Source organism: Cupressus sempervirens, chromosome 5 (assembly GCF_028749045.1).
Source record: "Cupressus sempervirens isolate cs-2001-9-10 chromosome 5, ASM2874904v1, whole genome shotgun sequence".
In the NCBI taxonomy this organism is placed as follows: Eukaryota; Viridiplantae; Streptophyta; class Pinopsida; order Cupressales; family Cupressaceae; genus Cupressus; species Cupressus sempervirens.
The window spans coordinates 7,475,193-7,501,564 of record NC_143122.1 but is presented as its reverse complement, the minus strand read 5'-3'; the positions used below and the strand labels follow the sequence as shown (position 1 = coordinate 7,501,564).

At 36.2% G+C, this 26,372-nt stretch overlaps 1 pseudogene; it reads left to right on the top strand.

Moving 5' to 3' along the window:
- The window catches only part of LOC149554334 (wall-associated receptor kinase 17-like), a 225,611-nt pseudogene that overhangs the window by 86,223 nt on the left and 113,016 nt on the right, over positions 1 to 26,372 (top strand).

Below are 26,372 nucleotides of genomic sequence, written 5' to 3'. Positions count from 1 at the left end.
CACACATCATATATATACAATAGAGAAGTATGAGAAGAACACAATCCCAAAAGAGAAAAATGTCCCTCCATAAGAGAGAAGAAGAAGAAAGGAGACAAAATAGTCCCCCCCAATACAGAATTCCCATCAATGATAGCTGCTTCAAGATGAATGTAGAAGCTGATTCATGAATAATGAATAATATTCTTCCTCTTAGAAAGAAAAAATGTCATAGGTACATATTAGATGCTTCCCCAATGTGTAGAAAGAATCCTCAAGATGAATGGTGTCTCTAAAAACTACTCAATTGTCCCTATGTCAATACTGATGGTCACCGCTTCCAACAGTATTGTAAAGAACAAGTTTGGATCTAGCAAGGATGGATGTAGAACATATTCCAAAGACCCAACTATCTCCTTAAATGATAAAGAGACCTCCTAAAACTATTGTACATAAGGATTCACAATCATATCAACCTTGTAAGACTGATCATGTAGATAATGGACAAGAGGGTCAGAGTGTTCCCTCACAACAATTGAGGAAGGATCTTCTTCATCAAAGAGAAGATGTATATCATCAATAATGTCTTCCAGATCTATTATGTAGGACTCCGCAAACAAACCTAAAATATCTATCATGTAGTCATCCCCTAATGTTGGAATTGGAAGATAAGATGTACCCAACTGTACTAAATTACATGGACCTATCACTATAGCAATGTATGCATGTGGAATTTTCTGATGTTGTGACCTCATCCTACATCTATCAGAAGGATCCCCCACAAGTGAACCTAGTGAATCACTATCACTATTGTCACTATCATTTTCCACAATGTATGAAGTATGGAGAGGATTAGAGGATAAGTTAGGTGAACTTTCTTCAAAGTGAACTTTCCTCTCTATGAATATCTCATGAGTCTTAGGATCCATAAGTCTATATGCCTTAACACTTTCTTCATATCTAATGAAAGTACAAGGCCTTGGTGGTAATGCCTTCTATTCCCTTGAAGGTATGTGTGCCCATTCTAGACAACCAAAAACTCTAAAGTGTTTCACAACTGATTTTCTTCTGCACCATGCCTCAAAAGGAGTCATTCCATCTAAGACATTATGAGGAGACCTATTAAGTATGTGATTGGCACTACTTATAGCTTCTACCTCAAGTGATGGATCAAGAGATGTAGCTTGAATCATAAAACTTAACATCGACTTAAGAGGTCTAATCCTCATTGCTGCAACACTTGTCTTTTGTGGGCTAAATGCTACAAGATGATGAAGATCAATATCCTCGGGTTCACAAAAGTCTATAAGTCTTGAGTTCACATATCTACTTTCATTGCCCAGAAAAAGAACCTTGATGGATTTACTTGATTGCTTCTCAACATGACTCTTGAAGGCTAGAAACTTATCAAACACTTCATTCTTGTAATCAAGAAAGTAGATGCATGAGTAGCATGAAAAGTCATCAATGAAATTGAGGACTTAAAGACCCTTACTAATTGATGTCACTAAAAAATGGTATGCTAGAACTGTGTGAACCAACTCAAGTAAAACTGATGCTCTCCAAGACTTCAATTTTTCAAACTTCTCTTCTAGATGCATATCCATTGAACAATTTGAACATTCACCCTTAGAAAAGTTGATTGTAGGAAGACCTTTGACAATATTTTTTGAGCTAAGTTGATGAAGATAGCAGAAGGAAAGATTTCCATATCGCTCATGCCATAATTTACTTTGTGATTGTGAATGTGTCAACAAGACATGTGAAGGAAGCTTCGGAACAAAGTGGGAGAAATAATAAAGCCTTGTGGCATGATTAACTTTACCCACTGCAACCAATGAATCATCCTTAAGATTTTGCACCATTACTAAATTAGGAAGGAATTAAACTTTATTTCCACCTCTACAGTGAGTGATTTGGTAAATTGAAAGGAGATTAGTGCTAAGGTTAGGAACATAGAGAACATCTTTGAACTCTCCATTTTCCATCTCAATTTGTCCTTTCCCTTCAACTTCCACTTGTGTATCCTTCCCTAAAAAGATGTGAGGTACCTTAGATTGCTCCAATGAAGAAAAGTGTCCTTTTGAAGAACCCATATGACGTGAAGCACCTAATTCAAGAATCCATTCCCCTAAAGAATTGAACTTGCCATAAGTGCCTGCCCTTTTCCCTTTGAGGTGGATGGATTTGAATCCTTGGAAGCATTTGGCACATTGATTTTGTTCTTCCTAAGTAAGTTTTCCAACTCATCTGTTCTCTTAGTTTTGCAATGATGAGCATCATGATTTGGTTTCCTACAATATGCAAAAAATAGTTTATCCGTCTTGTTGTTGTTTCCCTTCTTTTTGGAAGGAGAATTTCCTTCTTGTGAGGAGGAATATTGTTGTGTCTCTGATTGTGATTTTGGCTTCCACTTCTTTTTCTTGTTGTTGGTGAAAATTTTTCCACCTTGCTTTGTTTGGTTCTCATTACTAGCCACCAATGCCTTAGACTTTTATGAGTTAAGAATTCCCATATCTATCAATTTGGATTGTTCTAGCATCAAATTTTTTGGCAAATGCATCAAATGAAGGCTTAGTGAAGGCACTTCCCATGGTCAACTTGTGAGTGTTGTAACTCAAAAAAAAAGATGCATACTCTGAAGGTAGCCTCTTCAAGATGTGATGAATCAATCTATCATCCTTAACGGGATTACCACAATCCTTAAGCAGTGCTCTTAATTCATTGGCTTTGTTGACATAGTCTTGAATTGGGTCAAAATTCTTAGGATCCAATAGAAGTAGATCATCCTCAATTTGGAATCCCTTTTCCTCATCCACCTTACCATACAACCCTTCAAGTTTGTCCCAAGCACCCTTGGCATCCTTAAAGTTGTAAATGTGGAAGAAAAGATCTCTGTGAACACAACTCCTAATAATTCCTAAAGCTTGATTTTGTTTAATTTTCCTATTAATGTTTGCATCAACATTAGTAGGTTTTACTATTGTACCATCAACATATAGATTTAAACCTTTTTCCATTAATCTACTTCATACAATATCTTTCCATTTAGTACAATTGTGTGAAGTTAAAAGTGGAGTTTTAGGCAAACCCATGATGCAAAAATTAAAAAATCAAAAGACAGAAAGAGAGACACAAGAACACAAGACACATCCCTCCTCTTCACTCAATCAAAGAATCCCCCCAAAGGTGATGCTTTTGGCACTTTATATATAGTGCATGTACAATTGGCCACTTGTCAAAATAGACCAAAGTAGACTTCTAGAGATTTGATGGTTACAACAAGAAAGATGAAGCTATAGTGTAATCAAGTACATAAGACACCAGATCTCCCAAGGATCTAAATTAATTACAAGTACAAAAAAAGGTCAAAAATGACCAAATTTTGAAAGTACTATGTCTACCCAAAATTACTCCAAATTGATATCAGATTTGAAAAGTCGACATAAAATTATGCACTTTCAAAAAAATAACACCTAAATATGTGTCCATATGAGCTCGAATGAAGCCTATGAAGTTGTGAAAATTGAGATTGACAATTTTCAAAAAAAATAAGGAAGAAAGATCTCAAACAACCTCTGTAATTATTTTTCTTGAATCGCCACCGTCGCACCTCCAAAAATCAAATGACTCTAGATTTCACCTCAGATGTCCAATTTTGATGCAACAAAAGTTGATTTGGGGTTTTTTTTGATCTTCTGAATGTGATACCAACATCCACCAAGCTCCAATCTTGACTTGCAAAAAATCTCTCTCCAATGGCTATGCAATGAAGCTCCTATGGCTCTAATACCATGATACCATATAAGAATTTGGTATAGCTCTTATACCATGTAAGAATTTTCCTAAGTCAACAATTCAATGCCAAGATCAAGCAGCTCAGTAGATAACCCAAGAGAGACAAATGATGATAAAATGAGAATGGATATCAAGTATTTGGATAAATACATTATAGAAGTTCCTTGTATATAAAGGCAACTGATATGACTAGGAGTCATCAAAGAGATAAGCATAACAACAAAGCACATGTCCACCAAGAGTGGATTATCCTCCATTGTGTATGAATGTACATGCAATGATGAGAGGATAAGAATACAAGGGTGTATCTCATAATGAGATGTAGTAGACAACATGTGCTCAATTGGAGTGGAAACTACTATGTTGTCTACATGACAAATCATATGAATATACAAACTCCTAGGTGTCTACATGACAAATAATATGCTAATGAATTAACCTAAGTAAACTTAAGTAAAGTGTAATTAGTAAATACTTAATTACACCAACAAAGTATACTAAATATGATGTCATATAAAACTTTCATTTATTCTTAACCACCACCAGTTGCTCATCCTATTTATCACTAGAAATGGAAGCCCAATCAATTGGCATCTCTGTTGTTTTGATAGTCTTAATGAAATATACCATCCAGATGTTCAGGTGTCCCATTGCTGGCAACCCCATGACTCTACTTAAGAGTATGATAGAATATCCAATATCTTCTTTCATATATCCTCTCCTCATGTACACTTTTCAAGCTTTATTCCCTAGAGGAGTCCTCTTAATGAGGTATGAGGACTAGATGATCTTAGAAGCTTCCTCTACATGTTCCTTGTACCATCTCTCCACTTGGTGATAGGTTAATCTGATGAATTGATCTACCCTTGGAAGATGGAACACCTTCTCTATATTCTTGCATTGAAGATCTAGGACGATGTCTCCAGTTATACTCTTCACAACCCTTTCTTCAAAAACATAGTTTTCTACTAGTGTCATGATCAATTCTAAAGATTACACTAACATTGGATGTGATGTTGCACTAACAAGTCCTGATAAGATCAGAGCAGATATCATCAAGAATCTTTCAGTGGGTTTGTTGCACAATGCCAAGAATGTGCTCAAGTTTGTGTGACCAAGTTCGGTGTCCTAGATCTCTGAATAGTCATCTTGAAAGTGTGACTTCGTCAGAACACCTTGAAACTTGAACACCACGGGTTTTTAGACCATCTTTGCAGCAAGGGAGGATGATGAAGAAGCCATTGAATCTGCACAAAAATAATGTCTGTTATCAATTAAATCAAACCCTAATAATGATGTGGAAAAAAAAAAATATATATTTTTTCAAAAACATCTAAAAATCCAATTTGTAACCCTTATATGCAAAAAAAGGGCACACCTGGAAGACCTCTGAGGTGCACCTAGTGTGTCTTTATCCTTGTTAGGCTTTAATATATGGGGTGCACAACAACACACCTCATGGGGTGCATTAATGCGCACCCTATTATACACTTAATACAAAAAATAGGGTTTTTTTCATTTAAGGGTGTGCAGTAGTGTACCTAATTAGGCGTGCTACTGTGCACTTTAAATTGGTGGTTTATGTTTTTAAAGTTTTCTTAAAATTTTATTTTTTAAGGTTTTTAAAGTTTTACACTAAAAAAAGAGGTGCGCAGCTATGCACCTTTATTGGTGTTTAAATGTTGCTTGTTGTTAGTGTGTAGGTTAAGGTGGGGAGGTGGTGCAACACTGCACTTGGACAGATGCATAGGTGCAGTAGACCGAAGCTCGACAAAAGAAATGAAGTAAGGAGGGTAAGGGGGTCCTGAGTTTTATAGACCTGGGGACCTAGTGCACCCCTTGGTGTTGCGCTGTTGCACATCTCCAAGGGGTGATGCCTTGATCTTTGGTGCACTAGTGCACCTAGTGAGGTGTGTTGGTGCACTATTTTCTTGAAAAAACATGACTTATTCACTCTAATGATGATTTTCAGAATTTGGGTTTCTAAACTGGGACTTGGATCTGACAGAAACACTAGATAAAACCCTAAAAAAGACTCAGACCCCAGACTAGGGATCTGAAAAGCCAAAAAATAAAGTAGGGGGTCCCCATTTCTAGGAAAAATGGGGCATGAGTTGTGAAACCAAAAAAATAGAAAATCAAAATGTTATGAGATATATTTGTGAATATTTTAAATAACACCAACTGGTAATTTTCATAATTTAATCTTAGAACTAAATTAATTTTCTCTTATAAATATAGAATCATATGCAACATGATACAATATCTAAGTTAAAATAGAATGATAGAATGGGTATAAAGAATAATAAAATAGGATAAAATATGGTGTAGAATGAGACATGAATAACTCTCATCACTAGTCTTCTTCTAAACTTCACTAACTTAGACATCTCCTAAACTAGAACTATTTGCATCAATGTGTATGATATTTTGATTAGCACACTTGACGCAGTGCACCTTATCTCTTTAAGTTGCTTTGTTTAGGGGAATCATCCCTAGTTTACCTCTGAGATATTCATGAGCATCTTTAGGTAAGGCTTTAGTGAATGTGTCAACAATTTGTTCTTTGGTGTGCACATATTCTAACTTCACTTCTTTGTCTTGAACTAGTTCTCTCAAGTACTTGATACTTGATAGAAATGTGCTTTTTCTTAGTGTGCATCACTAGATTCTTTGAAATGTTGATAGCACTTGTTTTATCACAATAGATAACTATTCGATATGTAATCTCTTGTTTCATTCCTTTCTGTAATTGCTTGATCCACATAATGTTTTAATAGTTCACTATAGCTGCCACATACTCGGCTTCAGTTGTTGATTGGGAAATACAATTTTGTTTCTTGCTTGTCAATGAAACTAATCTATTTCCTAAAAAGAGTGCACCTCTATTAATGTTTTTTCTATCATCAATATTTCTTGCCCAATTTGAGTTAGTGAATAACTTGAGCTCAAACCTATCACTTCTCCTGTAATACAATCCATAATATTTTGTACCTTTCAGATGTCTCAATATCCTTCTCAGTACCATAATGTGATTCTCTTTAGGATTTTCTAAAAATCTAGCAACTATCCCAAATACTAATGTAATACTAGGTCGACTAAGAACAACATATTGTAATTTTCCAATTATTGATCTATATAATGTCTGATTCACATTAGCATATTCATCATTTTTAGATAAATTATGTCATATAGACATAGGTGTGTTCACTGGTCTTGATTCTTCCATTCCAAAAGGTTTTAGTATTTCCTTGATATATTTGGACTAAGTAATGAAAATACCAAACTTTATTTGATATACTTGCAATCCAATAAAGAATTTAACTGCACCAAACATAGACTTTTCAAATTCCTTCTTCATTTCACCAACAAATGATTTGCATAGCACTTATTTTCCTCCAAATATAATGTTATTAACAAATATTTCATATTCCATTCTTCAAATATAGATTAGTGTTATCATTTGTCCTTTCAAAAACAATCTTCATAAAATAATTATGCAATCTTTCATACAATCTTCTTGGGGCTTGTTTCAATCCATAAAAAGCTTTGTTCAGTTTATATACTATATTATTCTTTTCTAGATCCATAAATCCTTCAGGTTGCTCAATGTACAGTTCTTCCTCAAGTATACCATTCAGAATGCATATTTGGCATCCATCTAATATACCTTGAAATTTTTGTAGGCTAAATATGTGAGCAGGGTTCTAACTCCTTCAAGTCTTACCACAAGAGAAAAATTTTCTCCATAGTCAACTCCTTCTTCTTAAGCATATCCTTTTCATACTAGTCTTTCCTTGTTCCTTGTAACTTCACCATTTTTATTGAGTTTTTTTTTAAAAACCCATTTTGTCCCAATAATTTTTTTGTCTTTAGGTCATGGCACTAGGGTCCAAGTATTTTTCTTCTCAATCTATTCAATTTCTTCATTCATTGCCTGAATCCAAGCTTCATTGTCGAGAGAATCATTTACTATTTTGGGATCAAATTCACAAAGTAAGCACGTATCATCTTTGAGTGTTTTTCTAGTCATAATACTTGATTTAGCATCCCCAATGATTTGTTCAGGTTTTTGATGTCTTCTTACAAACCTGGCTAGCACATGTGGTTTCCTTCTCTGTTCTTCAATAGGTTCATCTTGAAAAATAATCTCAAGTTCATTTCCTCTTTCTTGTATATGTTCTTGTCTAGATTTTGCATGCCCAACATTCTCCCTCTGATGATCAACAGTGCCTATCTATGACTTAGCATCCTCAATCTATTGCTCAGCACCTACTATATGCTATTTGGCAACTTGTTGTTGCATTTCATCATTTCTTGTCTACTAGAAAATTGTAGCTTAGTTTTCTTGTTCATTTGGATTGCTAGGAGCACCAACTTCAACATAGATGTATGTACTATAAACTTTAGGTTCTCATTACATGTAAGCTGACTTCTTTTTGTAAACTCACCAACTTTCACATTTTCACTTTCCACAACTTTATTAATGTTAGAATTTAAACACTTGTAAGCTTTACTCTTGGTGGAATACCCTAGGAATACACCTTCATTACTCTTTGCATCAAGTTTTCCATTCCTATTATCTTTGACTATATAATATTTACTTCCAAAGATTTTGAAATATTTCACATTAAGAGTATATCTAGATCATAGTTGAAAAGGTGTAGCACTTGTACATTTTTTTGCATTGTACTCTATTTAGAGTATAGACAACACTACTAAAAGCTTCTCTCTAGTACTTAATTAATACATTCTTCTCTATCATCAATGTTATTGCACAATCCATTATTGATCTGTTGCTTCTTTCAAATATTCCATTATGAGGAGGGGTCCTTGGTGCTAATATCTATATTTTAATTCCCTTATCATTGTAGAATGTATTGAACTCATTGGAAATGAATTCATCATCTCTGTTAGATCTCAAATACTTCGTACTCTTCCATGTTTCTTTTTCAACTCTAGCTAAATACCACTTGAATAACTTTAAAGCATTAGATTTAACTTTAAGGAATATTACATTCATCATCCTAGAATAGTCATCAACAAAGAGAATGAAATACTTATTTCCACAATAGCTTTGAACATCAATAGGTCCACATAGGTCAGTATGAACCAATTCCAAAATATCACTAGAAGGGTATGTTTTTCCCTTGAAACTAGACTTGGTCATTTTTCTCAATTAATAGTGTTTACACGTAGCATTGTCAAGCTTCTTCAATGTAAGAAACCCTCTTAATTTCTTAATTTTACTAATTTTTATCAAATTGTCAAAATTCACATGACATAACCTTTTGTGCCATAACCAAACATCTTCTTGTTGTGCAAAAAAACATGTTTCATTAGATAAATCTAGGTAGAACAAGTTACCTATTGTCTGATCACCACTTCTAATTAGTTTACCATCAACATCATATATCCTGGCCTTCCTGTGATGGAATTCAACTCTTGAACTTGATTTGTTTAGCTATGAAACCCTCAATGGAGTATAGTTAAGTCCATCAACCCAATAAACATTATCACACTTGATATTGTTAGTCAACTAAATTGAACCTAAATAGCTTTTACAACACATGGAATGTCATGACCAAATTTAACACATACACCTTTGTATGGACCAATATCCTCAAATTTATCTCTATCACTAGTCATATGATTAGAACAACCACTGTCAACTATCCATCTGTCACTCTTGTTCACATATGAGATTAATGTAGCTTTCTCATCTTCATTGGAATCTTCTTTCATAGAAACATAGACAACTTCATCATCATTACTTTCTAATTTAGTTTCAATTTTTTCTTCAGAAATATAACATGATTTCTTACCTTTTTTATCCTTGTTTTTCTTTGAAGTCTTAGTCATCTCTTCTCCCTTTGTACTTTCTTTCTTTTGTCTCATCCTTGTCTTCTCTGTTAGGACACCTAACAGCAATATGATCAACCTTGTTGCATGAAAAAAAAAGGTAATTCACCTTTGCATTTATCTCTACCTCTTCCAAACATTTTTGCAATAAGGGTTTCAAGTTCATCAAGCTCATCATCAAAATTGTCACTGTCACTCTTCACATGTTTTCATTTCTTTTTTCTAAGAACCAGTTATGACTTCAAAGAAGATTCAATAATAGTAGGTGTGTAGTTATCAAATTTAGACATCTCAAAAGTAGTAAGTTGACCAATTACACCTTCTAAAGTCAAAGTATTACTTGGAGCACATCTCAATTCTTGAATTGCAAAAAATCTAATTGCATAGAAAGGGAGCAGGGTCCTCAATACCTTTCTTATCACTATTTCATCCTCAATTGTTCCATTTTCACCTTGAATAACATTGACAACCTCCTTGATTCTTGTGCAATATTCTCATCTTCCATCATTCTCAAGACATCAAATTTACCTCTTAGGCTTTTTGATTTGTCTCTCAAGACATTGTCATCAAAACCATATATGGTCTTCAACTTGTTCCACATCTTCTTCACACTGTCACATTCTTTTATGTCATCAAACTCGACATAGTTTAGGGTTGAGGCAATATCCAACATAGCTTGATTATGTTCTTATTTTTGTTTCATTTGTTCATTTGTTAGAGGAGTAGTCATTATCTTCACATACCCATTATCCACAAAGTTTATATCAACATTGCTTATATTAGATATATGCAACCTCATCAAGGTTTTCTATGTAGGAAAGTTCTCCTTGTTCATCTTTGGTACCTCTCTTTTGTGAGTCATGATTTTTAGCTTCAAGCACCTTCAAACTTCCCTTTCTAAGAACTTGTGCTTTGATACCAATTGTTAGAAATGTTTACAATAACTGAGAGAGGGGGTAGAGGGATGGGGTGGGCTGGAGTGGGAGGGCAAGGGTGAATCAATTACTCAAGGTCAATAAGTACCATTTGAACATTTAAACATTTAAATATTCATTGTTATACATATCCTGATATTGCTTGGTCTCTATTGTACTAATAAACAAATTACTGTCCCAAACATAACATACTTTCTGAATGTAAACTTTATCAAATATAAAACATCATAAAACATTCATCACAATTTTGACACTACGATTTGACATGGAAACCCAATTTGGGAAAAACCACCAACAACGTGTCACCACTTTTTCACTCTTTCTAAGTGATCTTTGTTAGGATCCAACCCTATTAGAGGTTACTATTGACCATATTTTCCTCTCACCAAAAATTTGAATTCAAATACTTGAGCCCACCCAACAGTCACTTTCCATATTTAAGTATTTAAAATTCCATGGAAATACAAAAATAAATGAAATAAAACCTTAATGTATTTCCTTGTTTCTAAGTGGCTGTGCACTTTAATGTTTTTTCTTTCCTGCAATTCCCTCACTGTTAGATCTTTCATGATCTATGGTGGGTGTTTTCCTGCTTTCTCAAAATGTACTACCTTTACCTAATGCGAGCAAGTGCCTTTATGCCACGTAGCCCCTACTGACGCTCAAACCTCAGTGCGCCATGAAAGTTCTTGGTTGTCAAAAGTAGTCAGACCTGTTGCAGAGTTGTTAGTGTTCCTCGTGCACATTTTGAATTTCTTGTGATGTCATTGGTTGGTCTTCTAATGATATTAATACTTTACAATTCAGACATTGTGATCATTGATTTAGCAAAGATCAAGGGCTGGTGCTTGCCCATAATATGAAAGTGCATGAGTTTCAAATAATGTGGGCAAGCCCCTTCATGAAACATAGTTGATAATGACATCATGCATCCATTCTTCTCAAAGGTAATAAATGAATTCTCTGTAATGGCACTTGTCAAAGCACGTGGGTTTGAAAAGGTGAAACTCTATTTGTGTAGCAAGATCCATCGTCTAATGCAAACAGATCTACGGTGGGCACTTCCCCACCTTATGAAGATGTAAGGATGTTAAGGAAAGTGGGCAAGCGCCTCGCTACCACATGTATTTATGGGGCCAGGTTGATTTCATAAGCCATAGGGTGATGCTAGGTTGGGCCAGGTCATGCTGAGGTGTATGTTGAATGGTTCGTGAGCCCAGAAGTAATAAGGGCAAGTGCAGTATAATGAAGTTCTTTCATGATCATTGATCTTAAAAAGATCAATGATCAACACTTTCCCGCATTATGAAGATGCAAGGTAATTAAACAATGTGGGAAAGCGTTCGAAGAACATGTGTCCTTATGGCCCTGGCTAAGGCATTAACAATTAAGGTTGATGGTTATGTGAAATCGTGATTAAGTTGGGAGGGTGGCTCAGTTAATTGAGAAGATGTGGTCAACTGGATGGAGACTTTATGGGGTGGCAAAATGAAATGAAATTATTGGGCCATGTGGCGCATTTTGATTGCAAGATTTAGTTGACTTTTTGACTTTGCTGACTGATGAGCCAAAAACGAAGGAAATTGAGTTTTCTTGCATGATTTGATCCTCATGATCAATTCCAACTACTCTCAAATGAATTTTGAACCCACTAAATAGTAGGAGAACACTCTAGCACCCTAGTTTATCCATCTACTTGGTCAGAATGGTTTAATGGCATCATTTCTGTCAAGCCCCTATTTCAACAAAATATCAGATTTCACTATATCTGAATATGTGCCTAGATCAAATTTTCTCCAAATCTCTAAAGAGACTTAATGGAAGTGGCTATGGAGTAACTTCAGTCAGAGAACATCTCAGTTATGCCTAAGCTATAACAGCAATTTTCATAGATTTTGTTGAGGTCGAATCTTCTCTATTTTCTCTAATATTGTTATGCAATTTCACTATAAATCCCCTTTGCCTTTGAATTGTATGACATTCTTATCTCCATCAGCCATTGATGTGAAGTGCAAGGACTATTTTCCTCTCATTGGTGTATTGTAGATATCTGCAATCTTGCATGACTGTATCTCTTTTGGCCTATGAATGGTATATAAGTGAATCCTCTCTTTCCTTGTGTCATTCATTTGGGTTTTTTCTTATCTACATGTGATTGTTAGATTAAAACAAGTCTGGATATGTATATCTTTTGGTGTCATGATGGTTTAATAGTGCATGTATGGGAAAAGATTGGTTTGAAGACTCTATTTTTGGTGCATCAGCCCCCTTAGGTTAGAATAGGTAGATTTGCTTCTATGCATTCCTTCTCCCTTTTCCTATTCAAGGGTAGTTAGGTGCACCTTGATAGTAAAGGAAGCTGACCTTCTTTGGAGACTCAACCTCACAATTCAAGTCCCATAGCTTGGAGGTTGTTTCCATGTTTCACAACGTTGTCCTTAGGTAAAAACTTTGGACAAGTGTGCAAACTTTTGTGACAACAGTTTTTGGCATGCCTGGTGGGACTGTATTCAAAAAATTTCAAGTCTATTGGTGTCAAAAGGAATATTTCAAGGTTAATACCAAGGAGATAGTACTAGGTTCAGTGTTCAAGCCTTCAAGGGATTCATTCTTCAAGTACTTAGTGACTCTTAGCTTCAAATACATCTAGTTCTAGACCAAAGTTCCAGTAATTTATGCCCAAAGCTGAAACAACGACATCTTCTAGAGGTAAATTTCAGTACCAAGATCTTTCATTTTCAAATACTAGAAGAAGGAAGACTAAAGTATCTTTATCACCAGTTAGGAGTGCAATAGTAACAAATACACCTGCAAGATCCATCTCTACTCTTGCTGTTAGATCTCAGCCTAGATTGCCATCAACACATATCAATAGATCACTTGTCTATATGGCACAGCCTAGAGCTCATGCTTTTGCCACCTTTAATGGTGGAAGTCCTCTTTTATTAGCCCAAAGACATGACATACCAATAGTTGCACTCAAAAGTATACCAGAATTTACTAGTGAAACTTTTATCTCTCCCTTAGAACACATTCAAGAAGTTGTAAATATCTGCAATATCCATGGTATTACAGAAGATGATGTTGCAATTAGGCTTCTAGCCTCATCCTTGAAAGGAAAAGCACTACAATGCTATAGAGGTTTGGCTTATGGTTCTATAGCGGATTGGGATGGATTAGGAGTAGGACTGTGCAAACACTTTGAGGACAAAAGTGACCATTTGTCACTTTTAGAATAGTTGACTACTATAAAAAGAGCCCCCCATGAATGTATAACTGATCTCAACTATAGATTTCAAAAGACATGGGATAGAATACCTACTTTAGTAAAGCCTACCCCTAGTAATGCCTTCTTGCATTACCTTAGAACTTTTAACAGTGACATTGCCACTATAATCCAAACTATGGGAGAAGATGCCTTGCCTAATGCTTATCACATACCAATAAAGTCAAAAAACATCCTAATACAAGGAGGTAAGCTAGATCCAAGGCCTCCTATGCCTTTCCTCCCTGATGTTCCATATCACCAACCAATGATGCCTCCTCTTCCCACAACTTCCACATCACAATCCCTTGCTCTAGTCACTCAAGCTTCCACATCTTCAAATGGAATAGATGAAATCAAGGAGATGATGCAATCTATGATGCTAAACATAGAGAACATAGATAAAAGATTGTAGGGCCAAGAGAAGAAGTTGGAGGATAGCTTCTCTATGATGCAGAAAGTGAGCAACAAGGTGGTGACTTTAGAGAGATAGCAAGCTCAAGGTAGTAAGGCTCATCAATTGCAATATCAAACTTTGAACACTTGTAGGCCTCCAAATCATAATCATGGGAACAATTCTTCTGATCAAAATAGACAGAATAGTCATGCTTCAACCTCAAATGTAAACCAAAGTAGGACAATAGTTCCTCAAAACAACATGGCCCAAGATTAGGATTATTGTCCCTCCTGTAACTACTCCTATGCCCATTGCATGTTTTAGAAGGCTGAATCTTATTTGGCTTTGACCATCCAAGAGCTTGCAATAGGAAAATCATACAAGGAGGACTAATTTAAGGATGCCTTGTATATGCAAGGACAAGGTGATTTCTCCTTTATGAATCATTAGGTGGAGGAACATTGTAATGTAAACAAGGATTCCATTTCTCACAACACTAGGAGCAAAAGAAGAGATATTGAAGATGCTACCCCTCCCCCTCCCAATAATGCCTCAAATTCAAATGCAATATCTCATGAACAAGTAGTAAATGATCAATGAAATACCTTTCAGCAGCAAAGGCGAAATAATGGTAGAAAGGATGTAAGTGATCCTCAAGTTGTTCCATCTCAACCTCCTACAAATGCAGCTCCCAAGGCTTCTACCAAAGTACCTACTATGCCATTTAGTGTGGTAGAACAAATGAAGAGGACATATGTGAATATTTCCATGTAGGATTCTATTGCTACTATACCCATGCAAAAGAGGTTGCTGCAGCAAGAATTGGAAAGTATTGAACCAAAGGATTAGCCACCCAACATGGAAAGTGCCACAAGCCTAGTATAGCCATGAAAGGAGGTAGAAACAAGTAAAAAGGTTAGACCCCCTCCATTTTATGTTTCTCTAATTATAGGGGGTAAACTAGTCCACAATTGCATGATTGATTCAGGGGCTAGTAGTTCAGTGATGCCTAGGTGTGTTGTTGATGCTTTGGAAATGAAATATGAGCCCATTGTTAGAGATGTATTATAGTTGGATGGTAGTACTATCAAGACTATAGGGATCCTTAGGAATGTGGAAATGGCCCCACATGCATGCCCTGCTTGTACTGTAACTCAAGATAGATCCGTTGATGAAGTCAAGCCACATTTTGCCATTTGTCTATCAAGAGACTTCGCTACCCAAATAGGTGGTTACATATATTTTGATTGGTCATACATGTCTTTTAGAACAAGATATGGGACCAAAGATTCAATCAAAGTAGAGCCTCTAGCCCTCCATCATACTGAACCCCACACCCCTAATCTCATCAACATGAATTGCACTATCCTAGAAATGGATGAGAATGACATAGTGAATGAGTCTACTACTTCCCTAGTAGAGATACCTAATTTTCTCTTAGATGAATGGGATAATGCATATCAATTTGATCCTATGTCAAAAAACCTTGAGACATGCCTCATTACATATTGTATATTAGAGAAGGATGCTCTAGTTCCCAATCTTGTTGAGACTAAAGAAGATGTGAGTGAGATATGGAGTATGTACTTTGATGGATCAAGGAATAAGAATGGATCAGGGGCTGGTGTGATGTTCATTTCTCTTGCACAAGTAAGGTACTACTTCTCCTTTAGGCTCCAATTTAGTTGAACTAATAATGTGGCCAAGTATGAATCCTTGATTCAGGGTCTCCTACTTGCTCAGAAAAGAGTAATTCAAGCCTTAAGTGTAAATAGTGATAGTGAGTTGGTGGCTAATCAAGTGAGAAATCAGAATATCACCAAGAATAGTTTTCTCAAGTCTTATAAAGATAGGGTATGGGATTTTCTTGAGGGTTTCAATGCATTTAATATTCAAAGCATCCCTAGAAAAGAAAATAGATATGCTGATAGACTTTTAGTAATAGGTGCATCTCATGATGTGCTAGGGAATCTTAAGGAGAAGAAGAAGCAAAAAATAAAAATAGTAATAAGGCCTACCATCCTTGACAACAACATCCATTGGCAAGTGTTTGAATCTGATGAAAAAATTGTAAGCTTCTTGCAGAATGAAGCAGAATTTTTAGATAGAAACTAGTCGAGACTGCAAGATTAGTATGGTGATCAAATCATTAATCTTAGTTCCAACAAATTTCCTAAGGGTGTCATTACCTTATAGAGTGTTTTCAATCCTGATGACCAAGCAAGAGGCAGATTCATCAACCTAGCTGCTAACGAAGATGATCACACCCCAGTCATGGTTACTAATGGAAAATCCTTAAACATGGGGAAGGTATGTTATGAGATTGAGAAAGAAAGTTTTATTCATCTATGTCAAGAATTTAATGATGTATTTTCTTGGACGTCTGATGATTTAAAGGGTTTTGACCCAAGGTTGTTTCATAATACCATAGATTTGATTGATAATGTCAAACCAGTAAGACAAAAACAAAGGCCAATGAATCCCAAGTTTGAATCCTTAATGAGAAAAGAGCTATCCAAATTGATTGAGGCCAATATAATTTTCCCCATCAAACACTCATCATGGGTAGCAAACCTTGTCCCTATTAGGAACAAGAATGGATAAATTAGATTGTGTGTGGACTTTAGGGACCTTAACCAAGCTTTCCTTAAAGATCACCATCCTCTCCCTTCCATGGAGCAAATTTTGTCCAAGGTCCGTGGTTCAAAGAGGTTCTCATTTCTTAATGGATTTTTTGGCTACAATCAAGTGCTGGTCAAAGAGTTTGATAGGTACAAGAATACATTTACCACTAAATGGGGTACCTATGCTTATTGTAAGATGCCATTTGGACTAACCAATGCAAGTGCTACATTTCAGAAGGCAATGGAGATGGCCTTCAAAGACGTGATTGAAAAGTTTATATTAGTTTACCTTGATGATATCACCGTGTATTCAAAGAATGTAGAAGATCATTTTGATCATTTGAGACAAGTGTTCTTAAGGTGTAGAGAGTTTGGGGTATCCGTTAACCCAAGCAAGTGTTTCTTTGCTACCAATCAAGGAAAATTATTAGGACACATTGTATCTGAGGATGATTTAACCATTGATCCAAAAAGAACAAAAGCAATACTTGATCTCCCTCTTCCTAAACATAAGAAAAGGTTGCAAAGTTTCCCTGGTAGGATAAATTTTTTGAGAAGATTTATCCCTAATCTTGATACCATGCTAAAACCCCTTATGACTATGCTCAAGAAAAGTATGGTCTTTGCATGGACCAAGGAAGGGAAGGAAAGTTTTGAAGAGATCAAGGTAGCCATAGCCTCAATCCCTACTCTCATTAATCCAAATTTTGAAAAGGATTTCATCCTTTATGCCCTCAGTGGTGAGTCAAGCATTTCTGTTGTCTTGACTCAAACAAATGATAAAGATTAAGAGCATCCCATAGCCTTCTTTAGTGAAGGGCTTAAAGAGTATGAAGACAAATACAACTATGTAGAGAAGAAATCCCTTGCAATCATTAGAGCTTTAAAGAAATGTAGACACCTCCTATCTCATAATAAAATTCATTTGTTAGTACCCCATGCGAGTGTGAAGGATTTCCTTTTGAGCAAAGATATTACTGAGAAGAGAGCTTGTTGGATTACTAAAGTAATGGACTATGATGTTGACATCCAAATCATGAAGCTGGTAAGAGGGAGGGGGTTGTGTAAACAGATGATATCATATCATGAATCAGATGAGGAAGTTTCTATGAGACTAATAGAACAACAAGAGACAAGAAATGATGACCCAAGGAATTGGATGGATGATATGAAGAATTTCTTATTCGGCAACAAATATCCTTAAAGATTAGATAGAAATAAAAGGAGACAGTATAGATTACAGTCAATTCCGTATGTCATAGTTGATGCTATCCTTTTTAGGAAAGATTTTAATGGATCCCTATTAAGATGCATTGACATAGACCAAGTTGAAAGAATTATCAAAGAGCTTTATGATGGTCCTGATGGTGGTCACTTCTTAGCAAGGAAAACTGCAATGAAGATCATGAGGGCTGGTTACTATTGGCCATCCCTATTCTATGATTTTTATAGGTATGTGAGGAAGTGTCAAAAATATGCCTTCTTCTTTGGTAAGAAAAAGCTTGCAGCTTTTCCTCTTCATCCCATTTAGGTGGACCAACCTTTTGCTCAATGGGGATTGGATTTCATAGGCCCTATCAATCCTTCTTCTAGTTCTAGTCACAAATGGATTTTAGCTACTAAAGATTACTTCACTGGATGGATAGGGGTAGTTGCATTGAAGGATGCCACAAAATCTTCAGTTGTTGAGTTCCTTGATAGAATTGTGACCAGGTTTGGTGCCCCTTCAACCATTATTTCAGATAATGCAAAATCTTTTGTAGGAGCTCAGATTTGTGCATCGACGGTTGACCATAATATCTACTTGAGCACATCCTCAAACTACTATCCTCAAGGCAATGGTTTGGCTGAGTCAACCAACAAAAACCTAATTAGGATTATGAAAGGAACTATAGAGGATAACCAGAGGTGTTGGCATCAAAAGTTGAGGACTGCACTATGGGCTGAAAAAATAACACCTAAGAGGTCAATAAGAAATTCACCATTTATTTTGGTATATGGTAGAGAAGTAAGGCTTTCAATTTCATTAGAATCCCCATCCCTAGAACTAGCTCATCAGCTGGAGCTAATTGAGGATGATGCCATGATAGTGAGAATGGTAGAGCTGATGGAGCTAGAAGAGAAAAGAAGTCAGGCCATGTAGACACTAGAAACACATCAACAATAGGTGAAAGGGAGCTTTGACAAGAAGGCTAGGGTCAAAATCTTTAGAGAAGGTGATTTGGTTTTGAAATGGGATGAAGACAGGGAAAAACTAGGGAGACACTCAAAATTTGATGCACTATGGAGTGGTCCCTATGTGATTGTTAGTTGCAAGCAGGCTAATGCTTTTCAATTAAGCAAGCCCGGTGTTGAAATTTTTCCTATCCCAATCAATGTGATTTATCTCAAACCATGTTTATAATAGGTGTTGAGGTCTTATGTACATAGGTATCTTAGTTTTCTTCTTGTTGGTTTCCAACTTTCCAAGAAGTGCATGAGTACATGTGTTTTGCTGAGTTGCAGAGGAGCAAAGACAAAGCTTTTAGTGTTTTACTACCGCAGAGGTAGGGTTAGGGTTTCATAATGCATGAGATCCACCTTTTTTATGACTCCATGGCCCAAAGGATGCATAAGGTCACTAGTCATATGCATAGCTTGCTTGTGTCCCCTCTGAGTCACTTGAAATGTTGACCATATTTGCCTCTCACCAAAAATTTGAATTCAAATACTTGAGCCCACCCAACAGTCACCTTCCATATTTAAGTATTTAAAATGCCATGGAAATACAAAAATAAATGAAATAAAACCTTAATTTATTTTCTTGTTTCTAAGTGACTATGCAACTTAATGTTTTTGCTTGCCCACAATTCCCTCACCATTAGATCTTTCATGATCTATGGTGGGCACTTTCCCGCTTTCTCAAAATGCACTACCTTTACCTAATGTGGGCAAGTGCCTTTACACCACGTAGCCCCTGTTGACGTTCAAACCTCAGTGCGCTGTGAAAGTTCTTGGTTGTCAGAAGTAGTCAGATCTATTGTAGAGTTGTCAGTGTTCCTTGTGCATGTTTTGAATTTTCTACGATTTCATTGGTTGGTCTTTTAATGATATTAATACTTTACAGTTCAGACATTGTGATAATTGATTTAGCAAAGATCAAGGGCTGGCGCTTGCCCACAATATGAAAGTACATGAGTTTTAAGTAATGCAGGGAAGCCTCTTCATGACATGTAGCTGATAATGACATCATGCATCCATTCTTCTTAAAGGTAATAAATGAATTCTTTTTCGTGGAACTTGTCAGAGCACATGGGTTTGAAAAGGTGATACTCTATTTATGTAGCAAGATCCACCATCCGATGCAAATAGATCTACAATGGGTGCTTCCCCACAGTATGAAGATGCAAGGATGTTAAGGAATGTAGGAAAGCACCTTCCTGCCATGTGTCTATGTGGGGTCACATTGATTTCATAATCTATAGGGTGATGCTAGGTGGGGCCAGGTCATGTTGTGGTGTATGCTGAATGGTTCATGGGCCGAGAAGTATTAAGGGCAGGCATAGTATAATGAAGATCTTTCATGATCGTTGATCTCTGTAAGATCAACGATTAGTGCTTTCCCACATTATGAAGATGCAAGGTAATTGAACAATGCGGGAAAGCACCTGAAGGACACATGTACTTATGGGCCTAGCTAAGGCATTAACAGTTAAGGCTGACAGTTATGTGACATCACGATTAAGTTGGGAGGGTGGCTCAGTTAATTGAGAAGCTGTGGTTAACCACGTGGAGACTTTATAGGGTGGCAAAATGAAATGAAATTATTGGTCTGTGTGGCCCATTTTGGTTGCAGGATTCAGTTGAGCTTTTGACTTTGCTAACTCATGAGCCAAAAATGAAGAAAATTGAGTTTTCTTACATGATTTGATCCTCATGATCAGTTCCAAGTACTCTCAAATGAATGTTGAACCCAGTAAATAGTAGGAGAACACTCCACCAACCTAGTTTATCCATCTACTTGGTCAAAATGGTTTAATGGCATCATTTCTATCAGGGCCCTGTTTCAACAAAATATCAAATTTCATTGTATTTGAGTCTATGCCTAGATCATATTTTCTCCAGATCTCTGAAGAGACTTAATGGTAGTGGTTGTGGAGTAACTTTAGTCAGAGAACATCTCAGTTATGCCTAAGCTATAACAACAATTTTCATAGATTTTGTTGAGGTCAACTCTTCTCTATTTTCTCTAATATTGTTATGCAATTTCACTGTAAATCCCCTTTGCCTTTGAATTGTATGACATTCTTATCTCCATCAGCCATTGATGTGAAGTGTGAGAACTATTTGTCTCTCATTGGTGTATTGTAGATATTTGCAATCTTGCATGACTATATCTCTTTTGGCCTATGAATGGTATATAAGTGAATCCTCTCTTTCCTTGTGTCATTCATTTGGGTTTTTTTTGATCTGCATGTGATTGTTAGATTAAAGAAAGTTTCGATGTATGGGTAGAGATTGGTTTGAACACTCTATTTTTTGGTGCATCACCCCCCTTAGGCTAGAATAGGTAGATTTTCTTCTATGCATTCCTTCTCCCTTTTCTTCTCTAAGAGTAGTTAGGTGCACCCTAATAGTAAAGGAAGATGGCCTTCTTTGGAGACTCAACCTCACAGTTCAAGTCCCATAGCTTGGAGGTTGTTTCCATGTTTCACAAGGTTGTCCTTAGGTAAAAACTTTGGACAAGGGTGCAAACTTTTTTGATAGTAGTTACAATACATAGTATTGAATGTGACCTAGTTAGAGGATTTAATCACCTTGTTAGGAGTGGCCTTGTCAAAGGACATTGATCATTCTATTTAGAATGTCACCTTGCTAAAGGATTTACATGGACTATTAAGTCCTTTAATGGTTGTTAGGTCAACCTTTGCTTAAAAGGATTTCAATACAAACTGTTCACAATTATTAGAAAAAAAAAAGGGTTTTGTTATGTATGATTACAACTCACTTTTGTAGGTTCAGATCACTGTTCGATTCATGTGTTGATTTACTCATAAGTTCCCCATTGTCATCTATGTTCTTGATTCACTTTGGAACCCTTTCAAGCAGTTAATCTTCTCCATTCAGACTTAAGCCTTCTACTCATATTTACTTATCAACTTTAGTAGCGTCTATGTGTTAGTGAATAGATTGTCCTTTTAAATAGTTTATCAAATTTAGTCAATACCCAATATTATAAAAGAACAAAATCACTCATTATAGTTGAGAAAGCATTATTTTTACTTTACACTTCCTCTTTGAATTTTTTGAAGGTATAGCTCCCTTACCAAATTTACAATAAATTGAAAATTACTTTCACACTTTTTCCTGAAAGTGCATAAGGGTCTTTCAACTACTCCTGGGTAGTGAGGTAATTATCAAAGGACTACTTAAAGATGGACAGGTTCAACTGATATAAAAAGAAAACCCACTTCAAAGAATCAATTTTTGCTAAAATCTCAACATGCATCACTAACACAAAAAAAATAGACACTAAAAGAACTTACAACCAAGTAACAACAATCTGGAACTTTCGAATTGCCAAATCACATCCACAAAGTAATAATAATTCAACACTTTGAACACTAAGTTTCAAAGCATAATTCAAAATTCTTCATATATGTATATTCAAATTTCAATGCACCAAGTCTTTGAAAGCCAAAACATTCATATACTATCACTAATCACTGTTATCCAGAAAAATCTATATCGAAATGCTACTATCTAACTTCTATCTTCTATCCACTATTTGCCAAAAAAAAAATAGTTCAATGCCCCTACATTTATAGTTTCTCAAATCCGAAGGGCCTCCATCAAAACCCAGCCCTATCAGATTAATACAAGAAACCATTATTAAACTAGAAAGCAATTATAAAAAAGAAAGAGTGCCAACAGGTGATGGTTCAGTTTTCAGTATTTTCGTCAGTTTTCTCCTCCTCTCTGATAGTTTGGAACACTAGCTTCCAACTCTGAAACGTGGACATGAATTTCAATGTGGCATGGGAGTATGGGTTTTTCAAGCTCATCAATGGGGCTCTGCATGCATCTTTCTGCCACCTATACTCCTTCACTTTCAGATTTTGATGTGGCATCAGGTTCTCATTAATGTGCAACATTGATTTGATGCTTGCCAATGAGGTGAAATTGCCGGCCTTCGATGATTCTTTGTCTCTGATATGGTCTACTGCTCCGGTGAAACTCCTAGTTAATACTTCAGTGTCTATATTCCCTTCATCAAGTTATAAGATGCCTATAGGATTGACAATCTTCATGTCCTTTACCAGTTCCTCATGCATTTCTGTGATCTTATTTTTGATGCCTTGTATCTCTTTGAGGGTTTCTTTGTAGATGGACTCCTTCCAGTTCATATTATCTTTCAAAATGAAAAGCATGCAGGGGTCTGCGGTCTTCATAGGATTTTCATTCAAGAATTTGAGAACCCCAAATTTTTCAAACTCTGATACTTGGAAAACCACAACTTGGCAATGTGCTAGTTTTGTTTCCCACGCAAGGATCAAGGTTTGGATCTCTCCCAGTAGTGATTCACCTTTGGAGTAGACACTAGTAACTTCAGAAATAAATTTAGTTCCCTAGTCTACTATGTTATTCACCTAGTTTGTCATGGCATCAGTTAGCAGTTTTCCCCTCTGCATCTATTTCATCAGCTGCTGGCTCTCAACAGAGTTTGAGTCGAAAGGCTGTGGAATTTGGATTATGGGAGAAGCCCCTAGGTTGATCAGCAAATCGATGTATGTAGCCATTTTCACCACCATTACTTTCAATCCTTTCTTTTCTCTGGAATCTTTCTTTGATTGTGTGAGCATGTGGTCAGCAAAAAACTTAAAGAAATTGTTGCCAACATTCCTATGAATAGCACCTAGTTCAATAGAAGTAACTTTGAACCCTTCATCATCAATCTCCCCAAACTCTTTCCTTTGTTTATAAGTAGCCACATCTTCTATGATTTTTCCTATTATTGGGTCTTTGGTGAGACAAGCATCCATTTTCACTTTCTTTGTTTTAGAACGTCTGGCCACATATCTAGTGACTATGTCCTTTACTGGTGTGGATACTGGCTATAGACTCCACTTCTTATTGATTGAATTTGACAACTACAAAGGAACATTAGGAGTAGTTGACATCACTTGAGTGTCTATAGTTGGAGTTAAGGACTTGGGTTGATCTACTTTTGGGGCTTCAATGAATTGAACCTCACTGTCTGTCGCATCAGGGAAAACAAATTTATCATCTAAATCCTTCCACTGAGATGTCATTTTCTACTTTTGGATACTAGGTTGCTTCGAGGATTTGGACTTGGACTAGGATCTCATCCTAGGAGCCGTAGCTTGCGAATGGGGAGGGGATCTCACTTTCTTATCTAGAATTAGTGCATCACCTGCAATATGAGAAAATGAAATGTTAGATTGAAGTGGCCCTGGGGAAGAAATCACCTTAGGAGAAGACTCATTGATATTTCCTCTTCTTTTCCTTTGTAACCAATCATCTATATAGGTTAATATAGATCTATCCCTCTAATTAATATCATCTTCTTCCTCTTTGCTCTAGTCTACTGCTAGAAACTTTGCCTCGTTTGACTCCTCCCAACTGGGTTCAATTAGTTATGAACCGTCTTCAATAATTCCTTGTGTTTTGAACTTCAATCTGAAGGAACTAATTTGCTGTAAGGTTAATCTAGAATGGTCTTTCTTCAAGACTTCTTCCTCATTTCCAAAATCTCTCCATAGATCTTCTAGATGAGGAGTAGCTGAAGGGTTGATTTTAAGGCCAAGGGTTAGAGCTACATATCCCTTACTATCAAAGTTTCTCCTACTGTGATAGAAACTAAGATTAAATCCCAAAAAATTGCTTCCGATGGTGGAAGCATTATTCATATTAGTACAAACTAAGGAGCCCAATTTGATAGGGAAAGCCAATTCTCAATTCTCCTTAGGAAGATTATCTTTGATGAAAGAGAAAAGTTGTCTACATAACTCGGCTAAAATGAAACAATCAAGGGCATATCGAGGTAACTTCACAGGTTCATCTTCAAACCCTCTGACTCTCAAATATGTGAACCTAGGAAATTGAATGAAGTGACTCCCATACTGTTGAACTAGCCTCTGTGATTCAGGAGAAAGTCACGACATCTGAACGCTTTTCAGAGCCAAATAAATACTTCCATACAATACATCATGTACCTTATGGAAATCCTCTAAAACTCTCTCTTTCTGCAACAAAGGACAATATTGGAAGATGGTTATCTCTTCATTCCATACCCCATGTGGAAGGGTAGTGAGATCACATGTACAAGCAATACAATAAGTTAAATATGAGGCCATATAGAAATCCTCATGATATTCTTTGGCGCATTTGAGTTGATTCCTCAAGGAATTGGCAATGAGCTCTGCCCAATCCATGCATTGCTTGCCCTTTAAGATAATCTCAATGTACCTATACATCCACTCTTCAAAAAAGTATACATCAGCTGAACCCTTCACTCTATGCAACAATACAACCAGGTCATGTATATGGGGTTTTATGTGATCCTTAGTAATGACCTTGGGCAACCTAGACCCACCTCCATAGTTAACTTTGGTCCATTTCCTAGCAAGAGTGTTTCAGAATATGTTAGGGGTTTTTTGGTATTTGGCTAAAGCCTGAGTGGGTGAGAATGTGCCAAAGGTATTTGCTATTAGTTGTAAAATAGATGAAATTGTTTTTCTTGAGATGGAAAGTGTGGTGTTACCATTCTTACTTATTATGCTTTTACTCCTTACATCATAATGGTCAATGCAAACTTGCAGAAGCTCAGGGTTTACTAAGGTAGGAGGAGAGGAAGCGGCTTCAATTAACCCACTTATTAACACTTCCGTGCATCCTTTAATCTCTTCAATATTCTTAAGAAAATTCATTTGCAGCTTCTCTACATTCACCCCTTCTAAGTTTATATCACAGATCACTGGTCTCTTATATTCAAGGCTAGAAGCATTGCTGAAAAAGTGCAAGACTAACTTCATTCTCAACAAAACAAGCAAAACCTCTGACAGATAATCCTTTGAAAATAATAGATTTTCAGAACAAAACAAAGATTTCTAAGCTCTCACCTGCTTTCCGCTAAAAACCAAATAACTTCTTCTATCTTCCTTAACAACTCCTCTTTGAAATCAGCTTTTTGCAAAGTAATTTACAAAGCTACTGAATGGGTTTTATTAAAGGAGAGGTTTACATGCAGAAGTACTGGATAATTAATAGGCATAATGACACATCACCTCACCTTAAGCTTGGCATGTTCAAGGCCTTGCTGCATGAGCTTTTCATTTAATGATTTCTCTTCTCACATGAATTGACAATGATTGATTTCGTACAATATCTGATCATTCCTCAAATCAAAGATCTATTCTCCCACTTCTAATGATGATGACTTTCTCCTTGGAAAAAGGGAAAAATCTTTTGGTTCTTGATATTCTGACAAGACCATCAATTGATTGTGAAAA